Below are 17,274 nucleotides of genomic sequence, written 5' to 3'. Positions count from 1 at the left end.
TGGTGAGGTTCTGCTCTAGTGTGCACTATGCAAAAGTGTCTATTGCAAATACAATAAATAATATATGGAAATATATCTATCAGGAAGGGACCCTGAAAGGTCATTGAGTCCAGCCCCCCACCTTCACTAGCAGGACCAAGTACTGATTTTGCCCTAGATCCCTAAGTGGCCCCATCAAGGATTGAACTCCCAATCCTGGATTTAGCAGGCCAATGTTCAAACCACTGAGCTATTCCTCCCCCTATGTATATTAGCACTAAGTACTCCAGGTTAATAGGTATTCTTGGTTTTTTAAGTCAGCTTTTCAGAACAGTCTGTCTCGTAAGAAAAGAGTTCTATAAATGTGGGGAAAACAATGATTTCCAATATATTTCAATCCTTAAGGACTTACTCACATTGTAGTCTGTGCAAATAAAGCTTTATTTGAAATTTTAGATCTTCAAATTTTCTCTTTCTAGCCATGTGAAGGGTAATGAGATTTGATGGTACTTTTACACTGACAGACTTTGATAGGTTGCAAATGTTGAGCCAAATTCTTCACCTTGGTACACTGACGCAAATCTAAACTAGCTGAGTGGAAGCCATGTAGAAACAAGACTAATCTCACTTCATGATCTCTATGCATGCATAAAAGAACCTACTCTATCAATTTATCTCTTTATTGTTCAGAGGTATGACCTACCCTGTCACCAAATATTTTATTTAAAATAACACTCGCAATGTCATATTCTTATAATATTTTTGGGCCATCAGGGTACAGTTATTCTCATTCAACTATATTCTCCTCTCATTTATATCTAATGCTTTGTAGTTGTAAGTGAGGAAGAATTTTAATATCTCGTCTTGATTACAGGCCTTAATTTAAATGCAATGTGCTCAAAACCTGAATTCCAAATTCAGTGTATGGCTCGTGTCATTCTTGTTCTATAAGTATCAGACTCTGACCTCCACTTGGGCTCATATGGGTCTCTCTCTGATTTGACCTTTTATGGGCACACTGCACTAGTGTGGCTTCACTCCATATGAGAAGGAGCAGCAACTCCTGAGTGAAGGTAATGAGGCAGTCTGAGTTACAGCAGGCTACGTCACCTGATGGAGAAATGCAAACATTCAGCAAATGAAGGAACAGAAAGTGTTTATTTCACTAAAGCCCTATTACAGAATCTGGTCACAGATAACATTTTTAATGTGTAAACATGAAAAAGTGGTGCACTTGAATAAATAAAATAAATGGAACTTCTGCTGGTGGCAAAGCTTCAGAATATTGTGGGCCAAACTGTGATCTCAGGCCCAGTCTAGATTAAGGATATTTGTATGGGTGTTTCTATGACTATGTATTTACACTTGTGCAAATCACAAATATGTATGTGCTGCACTGAACTATGTTGATGTAGCTACACTGGTGCAAATTTCCTTAATGTAGACATGGCCTAAAAGACACCAGTGTAAATCTGCAGCAATAGTGCACTGATACCAGTGGAACACTGGTGTAACGGAACAGAATATAGCTCAGCATATCTGAGAAGGGCCCAAGTAACCTTTCCTTTGGATCTGCAATATACGGTTTCAACAAAGTCAAAATAGCTTCAGCTCATATGTCTGTATGTTAGAAACATTGAAATGGAATACAAAACTAGTTCTAAATGCACAGATTACCTTGAAATACCTAAAGTGTTAAGACATTTCCTAGAGCAGATGAGACCTAAGGTCAGATCCTAGGACTAACATTAGATTCTGCACTCAGTTCATAGGGAGCGGACTGGAGTGGTGACTGGAGACATTGTAAAAACAGTGCAAGTTATCCTGCATTTTCAACTCTTCACAGTTAGGTGGAGATTTCTATTGGTGGTTTACTTTCTACTGATTTGTGAGAGCTTGAGTGGAATTTCCGTAGTTATATCCAGTGTTATACAGTAGCTGCTATCTGCAGTCTGGCAGGAGTAGATTTATAAATTAAATAAGAGAGAAAAGCCTCCATTCAAAAAGAACTCTAAGGTCAATTCATCTGACTAACAGAAGCAAGGTAATTTAGAGTGCAAGTTCTGCTTAAGCGCTGCAGGGGTCCCCAATCAGTATGCTTGTGAGATTTGTACCATATTTACGGGCAAAATGAAGTTAGATATATTGTGACGTTAACAACCGTGGCTTCTATTTTTCCGTCCGATTTCAAATACTACCTCTTTAAAGTAGTTCGAATTTAATGTGAATGAATTATTTAATGGCCATTAAACCCAATTCCCCCTTCCATATGCAGCTTGTATCCGGAATAAACTCTTTTCATTCCTAATCCTTTGGCTTTCTTTGAAATGTACCCACCATATCCCAGGGTTTTCAGGGTTCTTGAGGTGCATTGAGAGGAGCTGAGTTAGTCAAATTACTGTTGGTGGGTTAGAACATCCACACCATAAAGTATTAATATCACAGAGCAAGACCGTGGCGGAGCCATTGCAATCAAGGCCTTACTTAGATTGTGGATATTGGAATTGATTTACCCGACTGGCACAGGGAGCTGCACTTTGTGCCTCAGCAGAGGCTATTGTGCCCCAAGGTGGGTTCTGGTTGGGGAGGGAAGCTTTAAACTGCAGCTGGGCTGCACACACTGGTGTGTTCTCTAGCTATGCTCTTCATGAAACCATTTCCTCTCACTTCTGGGGCTGCACAGGTCTGCTTTGAGCCCCAACAGATGAGGTGTAGCAGGCACCTTGTAGCACTGTCAAGCCGGCTTCCTGCGGATGTTGAGGTAATCTACGTTGACACTAAAAGCATACATTTAATTAGCTCTATTCATATCTTGCTCTTCCCATCTTCTTGCCAGTCTGCTCTAGGCTCCTAGCTTTGAATAGTAGCAGGTGTGTCTAAGGATCCATCTAAGTAGAGCTGCTAGTGCCCCCTGGCTGGGACAATGGTCCATAGAGGAAGAAATATCACAGAGTGGGGAGATGGCTCCAGTTTGCTTCCCCTGTAGAATGAATTTGCAATATACATTTTCCAAACTTTCTACTCTACACATGGCCACTTTGCCTGTTTGTTCTCCTTGCCCCAAGAGTCGCTGAGCATCCACAAATACCATTAGGTTTATTGGGGACTAGAGGCACTCAGCGTCTTTGAAAATCAAGCTATTCTATATGTGCTACATCAATCTGTCCCACAGACGGTTTGTAACAGGTCAATGAGCCGACTTACAATAGCCCTGGGTATCATAACAATCTGTAACATGGAGATCATCCTTTGCAATTGGCATGATAAAATCTAACACTGTTTTAGAGATGTTAAACTGTGTTGTCAGCCTGCAACATGAGGCCATTTCTGTGCTAAGGCCATATGGTTATGATTCACATAACAAGAAGCTTGTGGAGTTGTCAGTAGAAATATGTTAACTGCACATTGTACGTTTCACTAGATAGTTTTGCTAATTTAGCAACACTAGCAGCAGTAAAAACTTCAAAAATTATGCCTGAAATGCCCAGGCTCTTCATATAACCATTCCAAGGATTCAGTAACAAATTGAGCTGTCTCTCTCACTGTCACTTGCCATTTATCTTGTAATTTATATGTCTGTTATTACAATGAAAACTTGCAAACTGCATTGTTTTTTATATTGTGTGAAAGCTGAAGTCCCTTTTTCTCCAAAATGTAGTGGGGCAAGAGGGATGAGACATTTCTTATATACAAAGAGAAATGATGAGAGCACTATGCAATGAATGAAATCTTCTGCACTGCAAGTTTTATTGTCGTTCACTAATTATTACTGGTAATCTTGCATAAGATCTGCTAGTCACCTGAAGTGGACACCTTTGTAAATTCATTTCATTCAACTTGTTTAATCCTGTACTGAGTCTACGTAATAGGAGATGGAGCTACTGAAAACACTCTAAAGTCTGCAAAGTGAGGTGATTTCATTTACTTGTATAACTAATATGCAAAAATAATGGGTTGCTATGCTCGGAGTGTCTATTAAGAATTCCATCACAGCACCATAAGTCATAGTCAGTGATTGTGTAAAGAATCTTTCTTTGCCTGACTTTGCACACAGTTTAAAATACAGTAAATGTTATTTAAAAGCCATTGCATATTATAGTGATACAAAATGGCAACATTGCCAAGGGGACTCTAAATAGGGATGGGCTGTGAAAACTGAGCTTCTCTGAAAAGGTCGGGACTTCCCAAAGTGGGCAGGGATTGACTGCGGTGGATTTTCAGGGAAGGGAGCTCTGTATTGTTGCTTGATCCACCCACTGATTAAGAACCCTTAAAAAGATGCATGTAATGTCTGTATTAATGCACCCTAGTTGGTGTGTATCAATGTAGTGATTACCAGCTCATGAGGTTATAGTGTAGGTAAGGGTCTAACAAATTTTACACTGTCTGTTTACTGGTATAGTAGATTTCCACTAATTCGAAGCTTAAGGAATATTTCTGAGACACTGTGAGGTGTGTCTAGGAATTTAGTCAGGTAGTCAAGATACCTGGGTTATACTCTTGGCCCTGTCGCTGGCCTGATAGATCACCTTAACCAAGTCATTTCACTTCTCTGTATCTCAGTTTCCCCATATGTAAAATGGGGATAATGGTACTTGCTTTATAAAGTGCTTTGAGATCTATGCTATATAAGAGCTAAGTATTGTTACTGAACAGAGTAATAGAACTGGGATGTGGGCACAAGGACAAAGTAAAGCTTTTTACCTATGTCCGTTTTTATGGGGGGCTAAAGTTAATGCTTCTGAGGTAGAACAGCCATTAGTTAGGTGAATAGTCCTGCATGTCTCATAAGACTGGTTGCATATTGCTAAGAAATCAAATATATAGCAGAATGCTCTTGTCCAATCTATCTAGAGATCCTACAGCAAATGAAAATGGGTTACAACTTTCTAGTCTAGTTGATGGGGGTGGGGGGGCAGGCAGAGTTCACACAGTAAAACTGCTTAAATTAAGGCTTATTTTAAAAACGTTTGATTGGAAGGGTATGAAATCTGGTCAGTTTTCTTACAACCCTAAATAATCTCTCTCCAGGAAGCTTTGCAACAAAATATTTTTCTTTCTACAAGGAGTTATTTGATAACATTTGTGTCATTCATTCCTGTCTCTGAAAGAACAGGCAATTTTGCTATTCAGTACTAAAGAGCGTTTTAGTGTAGTAGGAGTATGTATATAAAATGGTGGTGCAAATTTGCACCACTTGTGAGTTCCTGTTTAAAATGGCAAATGACATGCCTGAAGTGCCTACATTCCGGTCACAGATAGGGCCATCTTCAGAAATTGGAGCAGTAGATTTCCTGGGTTTACTGCCAATTGCAGAATGAGGTAACGCTCATGTACTTGTTTGTGGGACACTTTATCTTTTAAAATGGGGAGAAGCCTCCACATCAATATATGAGAAGTTTCTAATCACTGCCAGGGTTCTTTGTGTTCTCTTTGCAGATTTGCGATCCCAGATCCGCCACACAACTTCAACCATGGCTGAAACTTCAGAGTATGAATTGCTAGAAAATGCACAGTAATTCCTAAGTTAGTCCATAGGGTGTGGAACTATAGGAAGATTCCAGGCTATCCTCCTTGTTCAGAGCTTCTCTGGCCTAGTACATGCATTGTCCCATCAAGATTGTCCAGTCCTCCTTTCTGACACTGGGGGGTTTCCATTTCCAAGTTACTAAGCATTATACAGTGATCATCTGAGGGTATGTGCAAGGCCCAGCATTATCTCCTTTCTTCCGTAGTTGCGTGGGTGGCCTATATTCTTCTCTATGACTTCTGCTCTTGTAGGTGACAAGACTTCCTAATTAACCTGTCAGGTATTCCCTGGTTGATTCTCCCATAAGCTTGTTTCCTGTGCCTCTTGCTGGGTTAATCTCTAGTTCCCTCCTCATTGGGGGTGGGGCGACCTGTTCCACCAACTGGTGTACTCCTTAACCCAGCAGCACTCAAGGACTGATCATACTTTCCACTTCCACTTATTTAAAGCTCCTTAAGGAGTCTTGAGGACTGCTCCTGTCCTAGGCCTTCTCTCATTACAGTCATGGGGCATCTTCAGCTGCTCCTGCCTGGATTCTCTGTAGGTTGAGGCTGTCCATACCACCTGGTCACTGTGTACTACACAGTGCCACTGTTAGCAATGTGCTGACCTAAGTTCTTGCCCTCCAATAGAATCATCTGTGGCTTAATCCTTTCCTTCAAGGACATCCTAACATGGAAGCAGAGGGAACTCAGTAATGAGCTAGAATGCTCATTACAGTAACATCACAATAATGTTCAAATTAGTATGTCTGGAAGACTCTTGGTATTCAAACTATCTCAAACTTTATTTATTTTACAAGAAAAAATGCCCTAATTTCCCATGTAAATGTCTTGTCAGAACTGTAAAATGCTCAGGACTTTAGATTCTTTTTCCACCAAGAAAACTGCTGTGCAGGCAATAAATAGTGAAACTAAAACAGATTCTAAAACAACAGTGATGATGAAAAGATCTTGTTCTAAAGAGACAATTTTTTTCTATGTACAGAGTCACTGCTATGTTAGGAATTAGAAATGGGCCTCACCTATAAAGTGCATATCCAAATCTCAATTTCTCCAAAGTCTGGATCGAGGGATTTAGCCCATCTTTAACATTGACTACTGCGTGTTCAAAGGCAGGACTTGTGTTCCCTCTTGATCTAATATGGATAATATGCAAGATACTGTGGTGATGAACACCTTGTTGGAACCGCTGTTGTAGTAATAACACTGTTTGTTATAGTGGAGAATCCAAATCCCCTTCTAGTTAGTGGAAAATAGTTGCCTCTTAAAATAAGAATGATGATGATAAACATTTAAACTACATAATCACTGTTGACATGGGCTGGCATGTTCACTTTCCTCAGAGGTCAAGGATGAACCTAGAGATTGCTCTGATGTCTAATGTCATGAGCCACATTGGTGGGAATGTATAAGGCAGTTTGCTCTGCCACTGCTTGTGCAATACTCATTTTTGTACATGGATCTTTAATGCCCAGTGCTATCCATCATTAACAGTAATTTAAGAGACCCAATTTCTAACAATATCTGAACTTCTGATTTTGTAGAAACCAAGTTGTTTCTGTAAGCCTGAATTTTGTTGATTTAACTGTATAGCCAATTGGTTGACCACACTTCGGTTCATTGTGAAATATACTTTAGACCAAATAACCAATGTCATAGGCTTTTAAATATGATACAGGAAAAGGATTCTATATTATTGCTGCATGGGACTGCTCTTCAGAGACTGTTACGTTCACCTTATGCGGGTGTGCTTCTGAAGTTATATCCCCAAAGCCATCTTTTTATACCCTATTTTTTAACCTCTAAAAGGTACTACCCACATTCCTTGGCAGAGGCTTTAATCAATCAGCTTTTTACCTTTTTGTTTTTGGTACTATGGTGTACCCCTTTTGTCTCTTGTCTTGAACCCATGTATTTTAGATACTAAGGAGCATGAAGATACTTCCTAGGTTTGTGTGAGTAACTCCTTACCTGTTGCCATGAGAAAATTGTCAGCATCAGGACATATGATTTTCCTATCTACTCGCACGAAGGCTTACTTCAGTTAATACAAGGTATTATGGGTACTTAGTTTAAGTTTACAGGATTATACCAAAGATACAGGCCAATTCGGGCTATATAACTGCTATTGTAATGCTTAATATGTATACTCAAATGCTTGGAATATACATTGCAGATAGTATTATAAGCATGAGATATATATGTATGTTAGCCAGTGTATATTAGTCAACAGTTTTAAACAGCTTGTTTATGAAATTAAATTGATCATTAGACACGTCAATTATGGGAAATATTGGCTCTTAATTGAGACCCAGAGATGGAGATTTAAGAATTCCCTAAATATTTCTTGTGTCTAGAATTGTTTCAACTTTTGAAGGGTTCACAATGGCTTTCTTACTATTTTGAAGACTGTTCTGAACTTTCTCTAGCAACTTTCAGAACCTTCATGTTACTCAAGTAAAGGCTGGTTATTTTGGTAGAACGAAATGCATCATCTCTTCTATCATCTCCTGGTGACCTTACAAATAATTACCTGTTTGAACTGCAATTGCTGTGAGATGGCAATGTTGAGATGCCCGTGTTACATTCGACTTTCTAGAAGGGTCAAAGTGAAACTGTGAATTGGGCAAGGATGTAAATGATTGCTGGCCAGGGAGTGTGAAGCATGCTAAGAATACTTGATAGGAAGGTCTGAATTTGGGGGATGAAATCTGAGGTTGGTGTGCAAACTGTGCATGACATGTGTGGGTATTTTTGTAAGCTTGTCTGAGACTTGATAGAAGGAAATAAAAAATGTCTGTATTCTCTCTCTCCTCCCCCCATAGCCAGTCACATTTACAATCTAGGAAAGGGTGTAGTACTGATCTGCTACTCACACTGAAAGTACTATACACTGATGACAAAGGTCCCCATCCCATATTCCTTATGCAGATCAAACTCCCATTGACAGCAGTTCAACTTATATAAGGATCAGGACACGGGGAAGGGAAGGTACTTTATGGCGCCGAACTGACCTATACATTCTGGTGTCACATGACAGTGGGTGAATTTTAGCTTCTAGTCATTATCAAGTGATATAACACACTTTGCACTTATAAACTGCTTCACAAACATCCTCAGAAAAACTGCGGGGGGTAAATGACATTTATTTCTCTTCTTGTTAGAGTTGGAAAACCTGAGTCAGAGAGGATGATGATAGGACCTGGATAAGAATCTAGATACAGGCTAAGACTAGAATTTTTAAAAGACTTGAAGGTGCTCAGTTCCCATGTAGTTGAATGAAAGCCAGACACCCAATTCCCGTAGACATTTCTTAAAATCCCAACTTATGATTTGCACAAAGTCAAAGGCAGAGCTGGAATTCTGACTTGGGAGTTGATGGCTTGTAGTCCAGTTTCAATCCACTAGGCCATATTGCATCTATCAAGATGTGGGGCATATACTAGTTTTATTATACCCAGCTAAGTTTTTTATATGGTCTAATTGCAGAAGAGAATTTAAAAAAAAAAAAATAAACAGCATTAGCGGGCTGAACAACTTAATATAAGCTTCCTTTCTTGTTTGCTTAAAAATAACATCTTACTACTGCTACTAATGCCATGTTAGTCATCGCAGTCTCTTTCTTATTTCTGCAAGGAACACTTGATATACTGTCCTTGATGGTACATTGGTATCTCATTGAGCTTTCACCAAATACAGGCTTTATTCTTCAGAGTGTAATCCTTAGTGTATTGACAGCCTCTGTCAGCTTGCAGTTGTCATGGCCATGATGGAATCTTGCTGTCACAAGTCTTCTCATTCTTAGCCTTCTACAACTGTCTGCTCCAGAGTAGACCATTGTCTCCGGGGCATGTTGTGGAGCATCACAAGACCAAGGAAATCCATCAGTGGCCCCCCAATAGTTCAGTTACTGATACAGAAGGCTAGTAAACCCTAAAAGTTGGTCTGGGGCATGGAAGCCCCCTGGAAAAGGAATTTTATTGCTCTTTATTTCAGACAAGATTGTGGAACATGGTCCTGTAATTTGGGCAACACCTTGGATTTACTAAAGTGGAAAGGCAGCAAAGATTGTATTTGTTCGGGGGAGGGAGGGGACAGAGGAAGAAGATATAAATGATGGATTTTGGAGGAAAACAGCTCTGTTCCCATTTCACTGAAGAGACTTTTGAAGATCATCCATTCCTATGAAAAAAATTGCTCAATAATTCTTCAAAAGCTGGATTATGTGCCTTGAAAAGGGCATCTCTGTGATGGAGGATGTATCAGCATGCAGGGACGTAGAGCCTTTCACTTTTGAGAATGGTTTCAATTTGCCCAAGTCAGCAGTGGGTATAAGTTGTAACTGCCCAAAGATGGTTCAGTGGCATTTTATAAAATGGGTTTATAACTTCAATCCAGTCCCTATTTGGCAAGTATGTTCTTTGCAGAAGCAATCTTCATGCTCTGTGTCAGGCAGCCTTGCCAAACTCTGAATTAAAATGGAAACTGAACTGGTTTCCCCAGGTTTCAAAGCAAGTTTGAAAAGTATCTTGGGAGCTATCTACTACTGCTCTTCCTGCTGTAACTGTTGTGTGGATATAAGACAGGTTTTGTCTTTGATACTTTCTCTAGCACTATATTCACTTAGAAAAAGAAGAGGGTACCTCCTCACAATCTTAGGGCCTGACCGAGTGAACCTTCCATGTGTAGATCGTCCACTGACTTCAACCAGATTGAGCCTGCCTTTTCCAAATCCATCTTATGTCCTTGATTCTTGAGTCTGGGAATTCTCTTGGAACTTAGAACTGTAGGGGGGTTTGCTACGCTATAACTTGGAACAATTTCTAATGCACAAGGTGCCTTTCAATCCCATATTTGTGTCTCCTTACCATCCCACTTCAAACACTGAATGGTTGTCTTTCTGCTCCCATTTGCCTGCTGATTCTTTCCATTGTTTGTAATGTATCCATCCAATCTAGGTAGTAAACTCCTTAGGCAAGCCCCTGTCCAAATGGTCTCTTTTTGTAAAGACCTGTGCAAGCCTCTGGTGACATAAGTGTTTTGCTACTCCAGTACTAGCGATTACTGTAAACTATTAACTCTTTCTATATCTATATAGATATAGGTGCATATATTAAAAATCTCATGCCTACAAGAGAAAAAGTTGGACTTGATGGATAGAGTTATAAAAGGTGACAAGGCTGGTTGGAAAACAGGGGAAAAGACTTTTTTTCTATTGATCAGTGTGTTATTTGATGGAAATTTTCTGACCCCCCAAAAAAGGTTCATAGGTCTGAAAAGTAATGCGGGAGACTAATATACAATAGGTACCAAAGAGCAAAGCATGACAAGAGGTCTGAGTTGCCTCTTGTGACTCAGAGGCCCTTTGGTGTCAACTGGCAAAGGGTTCACTACTGCCAGCAACTTCTAACAGGCCTGACAAACTCACTACAACTAACACAGAGCTTTCATGATATTTATCCATAAATAGTATGCCATATGGTATCAAATCAAAGCTGGAGGCACACTAGTCATTATAAGCATTGTGAGATATATGTACAGATGGTGTGAAAGGAGTTTCCTGCATCTACTGCATATATATCCTGTGAGTCTGTCGCCAGGTTTTCCCCCAGACCTGGAATGTTTGTCCATCTAGCTAACTGACATGTAATTTAAGCATTGTAGTGTTTCACAGTGGGCCTTCCGTCACTGATTTGAACTGAATATGAATAGATAAAAGTGTAGTTGTAGCCTTGTGGGTCCCAGGATATTAAAGAAACAAGGAGGGTGAGGTAATGTCTTTTATTGGAGCAACTTCTGTTGGTGAGAGAGAGACAAGCTTTCAAGCAGCACAGAGCTCTTCTTCAGGTCTCGGAAAGGTACTCCCAGCCTCACAGCAAAATGCAAGGTGGAACAGATTGTTTAGCATAAATAAGCGCATATTGCAAGGGACCATTCAAGGTGGACTGGCCTGTTAAAGAGGGGGTTAGTGGATTACTGATTGTTGTAATAAGCCATAAATCCAGTGTTTCCGTTCAGTCCATGATTTTTAGTGTCTAGCAGAGTAATTTAATTTAAGCTCCTAGGCTTGTCTTTTGAAAGTGTTGTGCAGATTTCCTTTGAGAATGAGGACTGATAGATCAGATACAAAGTGATTTGCTTTTATGAAAAGTGTTCACCTATGGGTGATTGGGTGTTTTTTGTCTACTATCATTTTCCTGTGTGAATTCATGTGAGAATGTTATGATTGTCTGGTTTCACCCACATATTTGTTGTTGGGGCATTTAGTGCATTGGATGAGGCATACTACATGTACCTCAGGGAAGAGCTCTGTATAGCCCGAAAGCTTGTCTCTCTCATCAACAGAAAGTTGGTCCAGTAAGAGTACCTCACCCACCCTGTCTCTCTAAGAATGAACAGTGTCATGTGACGTCAACAGGGAAAACAAACAATGGAGGAAGAGAGCTCTGGCGAGAGATGCACTTCAGAGGGTTTACTGGACTATGACTGGGGGACAAGGCAGACATTTTGTCACCCATTCACCATGAAGGGTGTATTCATGAAATGCTTAGATCCTAGTTTTCACTGGAAAGCAGCAGTTCTATCAAAAACTGAATCCTTGAAAGAAAATCTACCTTATTAAATAGGAAAGGTAACTACTGGTAAGTGTAGACCTAGGATTGCATTTTGTTTTCTTTTATGTGTGTAAACATTTCTGTTTCCACTTATTATCCTTACTCACTCTCTCTCAAAACCTTTGATAAACTTCTGGTTCTCTCACTAGAAATATATTTCATTGGTGTGACTGTTATAAAAGATCAGATCCTAAATAGTCAAGCTGTCTTTACACTGTTCCTACAGGGGCAGCTTACCTGGTATTTCTGGAGTATCTGGTTACAGAGGGATGCTTTCAGAAAGTCCATGGGAACTGCGCTTCAGCTACTGTTTATCTGCAAAGCAAAGTAAGGGCTGGCAGAGCTCTGAGGAGACTGTTTCAGTGGCTAGTGGCTAATGACTAGTGGTGTCAGTGAGCTGACACCCAGTCTGGCACCAGTAAGTAAGTCTGTCCGTCTCTCTCCTTGAAGCAAGGGGGTAACAGACTGACTCGCTGTCCTGGGTGACCTGAAAATGTTCACACTGGTATCCCCCAAACATATATTTTGTGTTAACAGAGAAAGTATTGCACAAAGTGGTGCACAAAATAAAAAAAAACAAAACTTTTTTTTATTGGTGGATAACAATAGATTCAGAAACAAACTCTAGCTGCAAGGAAGATCCTGAAAAATTTTCCAAGTATATTGCATCTATCCCACTTAAAGCATTTTACCATTGTGATTTGTCAGAAACACTTTCACTGCTAAGAAAATGTGCACCCTCCACAAATAAAAATACTTGATAGTATCCACTAAAAATCCAGGACGAGTAAAAGTTTTGTCCATTTAAAATGGCAATCATAAAATACTGATGGAAAAATTATGGGCTAGCTCCCACCTAGATATGACAGGATATCACTAGTCCATATACACATAGTATATATATTGTATGGGTGCAGCCCACATAATAGAGAGCTGTATCTGCGGCCCACAATGGTAAATAAATAGCAAATTGCTGATCTAGATGGAATACTCATGAGTGCCTGAATTTTGGAGCCATGAGTGCAGAGTAACAGAGAGGGGAAATAGTGAAATGGCAAACCAAGATGTCAGAAGTAAATGAACCCAAGAATAATCACTTGAGAACAAATTCTCCCTTATTGTCTTTGATACAAAAGGCTATTTACTTTGTACTGGCTGTGAAAAGTGAAAGTAATGGAGTAACAGACATAAGCTTACTTTCTAACTTCTAGCATTCATTTGCTGCTGGTTAAGAAAATGTGGTAGCAAACCATTCAAAAGATGAGGCCTGAATAGAGATGCTTGCATTTATTTTTCACTTAGCAAAAGTAGAGTAAGTGAACAGAGCTGGATGTATTTGGTGTCTGTTCCATGACCTGGGTGTCTGACCTTGAACAGGACACTTAATTTCTCTCCCTTGGTTTACCCATATGTGTGTTTTACTTTATAAAAATGCATTTAGTACCAAAATGTGCTTGTCACTATAAAGACAATCCCTGTTCCAAAGCAATCATGAGCGAAATGCAGACCTAGTGTAGATAGGGTATACTGAGAAATCTAGAGAAGGGGCTAAAAACGTAGTTTTTTGTACAATTTAATGTCTTGGTTTTGGTTCACATTTTTAGCATTTTGTGAAGTGAGCCATATTGTCAATGTATTTTAATAGCCTAGGCTCCTTGTAAAAATAAAATAAACATGAGAGAATACATGATGTCTTCTGTTGTATCAGCATGCCTTTGATATGGTCTCATTATTAATGAGTGGTTGAGTCAAAAGAGAGTTATGAAGGTCATTGCAAATGAGTGCTAATTAAATTTTTATACCACACCACCATATTTCATAAATGGCTTGAATTAATAAAATAAATGACACAAGACTACATGCAGATAAAAAGCCAATGCTTTACAAGACCCAAGTCTTAGTCTGCTATGCTACTTCCCATCCCCACAAACTTTCCCTAGCACAACTCCACTGTTCACTTGCACATCTGTGTGTTCCTTTTGAAAAGAGAACTCTTAACCTATGACATTGTTCATTGGTTTCACAAATGAGCCCTAATGAAGGACCTCAAAGCAATAGGTGAGTCCCTAGCAGAAGTGGTGATGACTGAGCTGGCCAAATTAAATTTATCAGGATGCTGATTTAAACTTGGATGCTAGTTTTAGTTTCTGTATTGTGGATATAGAACAGTCTTGGACAGAGAGAACAGAGCTCTTTCACTGGAAGCAGCTAGTGATTCAAATGAGATTGTTTGTAAGTCTGATTGGAGCACTTGGGCAGTGGGTCTCACAGTTATGATCTTCAGGTCGCTCATAAGCATCCTTGTGACCTTATCCCCCTGCACATACCTCTTCTTCTTGCTGTCTTCCTTGACCTAGGGCTGAGAACTTGTTGTAACCACATTCTAATTTTACTATTTGGAAGTTTGGGAGAGCAGGTCTCTGGATTAAGGATGTGGCAGTGGTATGAGTGTGACTTGTCCTGCCTCTTGCTGATGGAAATTCCTCTCTGCCTTTGTCCTATGCACTACTAGCTACCTTAGTACCTTTAAGGAATAGCCATACCTAGATGTCTTCTACCTAAAAAGGGTTACTATCAGAATTCCTTTGCATAAATAGTACTTTACAGTCATTTAACAGCATTCTTCAGCTCTGATGTTTGTTTCATCTGAGAGGCAAAGAAGTTAATTACTTTGTCTGTCTAGAAATGGAGAGAGACTCACTAACAATCAATAGGCATTACTATTCACTTCAATATGACTGAACTCACAATAGTGGCAGCTGGACTTAATTATAAGTTTGCAACCCTGTGGTTTCAGCAGCAGCTGCTGAAAAATGGATAATGCAAGTAGCCTTCGAAGCCACTCACATTAGAGATAAAAACCTTGTCATTCACTGAGAGAGCCGACTGAACAAGTATTAAAAAGAACAAAGATTTCCGAAGGGAGGGTGCAGGACAAAGTTGTTTTTTTCCCTCCTATTTGGCTCTCATTCAGGATATGTCGGATGTTCAGTACAACATTGTTTTTCCAACAGGACAAGATTTTAGTGAGCTGATTTTTTTTTTTTTTTTTAAGTGGCAATTTAAAAAAACCAAACCTTAAATCAGCTAATTGCTGAAGATTAAAATGTAGTGTGTATGCAAATATATGAATGACTTTAATATTGCTCTGAGCTCTCTCAGCTAAATACTGGCTGTGTAGTGAGCATGCAGGCAAGTGGATTAGCTATGACAGGGCTGGCTCCAGGGTTTTTGCTGCCCCAAGCAGCAAAAAGCAAAAAAAACAAGCCGCGATCGCGATCTGCAGCTCTGCCGTGGCTGCTTCAGTCTTTGGCGGCAATTTGGCTGCTGGTCCTTCGCTCTGAGAGGGAGTGAGGGGCCCTCCGCTGAATTGCCACCGAAGACCCAGATGTGCCGACCCTCACCGTTGGCCGCCCCAAACAGCTTCTTACTGGGCTGGTGCCTGGAGCCAGCCTTAAGCTAGGAAATAATACCCATTATGTTGCACTTTACAAACATTGCCAACTGCTTATGACAGTCCTGTGAGGCAAGTATTATCCATGTTTTATGCAGTGTAGTTGTAGCTGTTTCAGTCCCAGGATATGAGAGAGCATGCGAGAGAGTAGATTGGTGAGATTATATCATTTAAGTTAGTCCAATAAACAAATTATCCCTGTTTTACAGATAGCAAGTGTGAAAAATCGTGACGGGCTGGGTGGGGGGGGGGGGTAATAGGATCCCATATAAAAAAAAAGTCCCAAATATCAGGACTGTCCCTATAAAATCGGGACATATGGTCACCCTATTGACGGATGAGGGAGAGGACAGGGAAAGGATAAGTGACTTGCTCAAGACTAGACAGCAAGCCCCTGGTACCCATGTGACCAAAACTTCTGATCCCATGATGTCAACATTGTTTTAGGCTTCTCCAAACATATTTCAATAACCTTGCCTAGCTACAGCCAAAGTTGAAAATACCAACTTTATGTCTTCGGTACCTTGACTCCTTTTGCTTTTTAAGAAATCTGAAATATTCCGGTAGTGTTTATCAGCTCTGATGTATTGAAGTAATTGGAATGCATCTGCTATCCCTTTTATAGAGAAGTTTATTTCTGTCTGCTTCCTTTTTTTGTAAATCTAATTGCTTTTGGTTCAACAAAAAATTGACTGGCAGTTGCTTTTCTCACTATTAACAATATTGTGAGTACTGTTCTTATTTTCAGGGTTGCTGGCTTGAATTTGTGTTCTTTCACAGTAATCTAGTACTGTATCAGAGCTTAGATAAGCAGACAGTTGGAAGAGACAATACTAATCAGTGAGATTGTAGGTATTTCTTTTGCATCCTTTACACATGAATTCTGGAAAGAATATTACTATCCAACTAAGGGCCCAACTCATGGGGGAAAAAATAATCTGCATGTTTCAGTGAAGATTTAGGGACCTATGTCTCAACCTTCTGTCTGTCATTTTCAACACAAATTTACCTGCTCCCAACACAAATGGGGTATGATAAGAACTTTAGATATAGATTGGGGACGCATCAGTTGGAAGCAACTGAGGAGGAGAAGGACCTTGGGGTATTGGTAGATCACAGGATGACTATGATAAGGAGGTGTTAGTACCGTTATATAAGGTGCTGGTGAGACCCCCCCTGGAATACTGTGTGCAGTTCTTGTCTCCCATGTTTAAGAAGGATGAATTCAAACTGGAACAGGTTCAGAGACGGGCTACTAGGATGATCTGAGGGATGGAAAACCTGTCATATGAAAGGAGACTCAAAGAGCTTGGCTTGTTTAGTCTAGCCAAAAGAAGGCTGAGGGGGGATATGCTTGCTATTTACAAATATATCAGAGGGATTAATATTAGGGAGGGAGAGGAATTATTTAAGATTAGTATCAATGTAGATACAAGAACGAATGGGTATAAACTGGACACTAGGAAGTTTAGACTTGAAATTAGATGAAGGTTTCTAACAATTAGAGGAGTGAAGTTCTGGAACAGCCTTCCAAGGGGAGTAGTGGGGGCAAAAGACATATCTGGCTTAAGATTAAGCTTGATAAGTTTATGGAAGGGATGGTATGATGGGAGAGCCTAATTTTGGCAATTGATCTTTGATTATCGCCAGATAAGTATGCCCAGTGGTTGGTGATGGGATGTTGGATGGGATGGG

At 39.9% G+C, this 17,274-nt stretch overlaps 1 protein-coding gene across 1 annotated transcript in view; it reads left to right on the top strand.

Annotated features, from left to right (window-relative positions):
* Positions 1–17,274, top strand: part of LOC115657621 (multiple epidermal growth factor-like domains protein 6) — a 309,734-nt gene that overhangs the window by 22,830 nt on the left and 269,630 nt on the right. The window lies entirely within an intron of this gene.

This window comes from Gopherus evgoodei, chromosome 9 (genome assembly GCF_007399415.2).
Source record: "Gopherus evgoodei ecotype Sinaloan lineage chromosome 9, rGopEvg1_v1.p, whole genome shotgun sequence".
Taxonomy (NCBI): Eukaryota; Metazoa; Chordata; order Testudines; family Testudinidae; genus Gopherus; species Gopherus evgoodei.
This window is presented reverse-complemented; position numbering and strand designations above follow the sequence as displayed.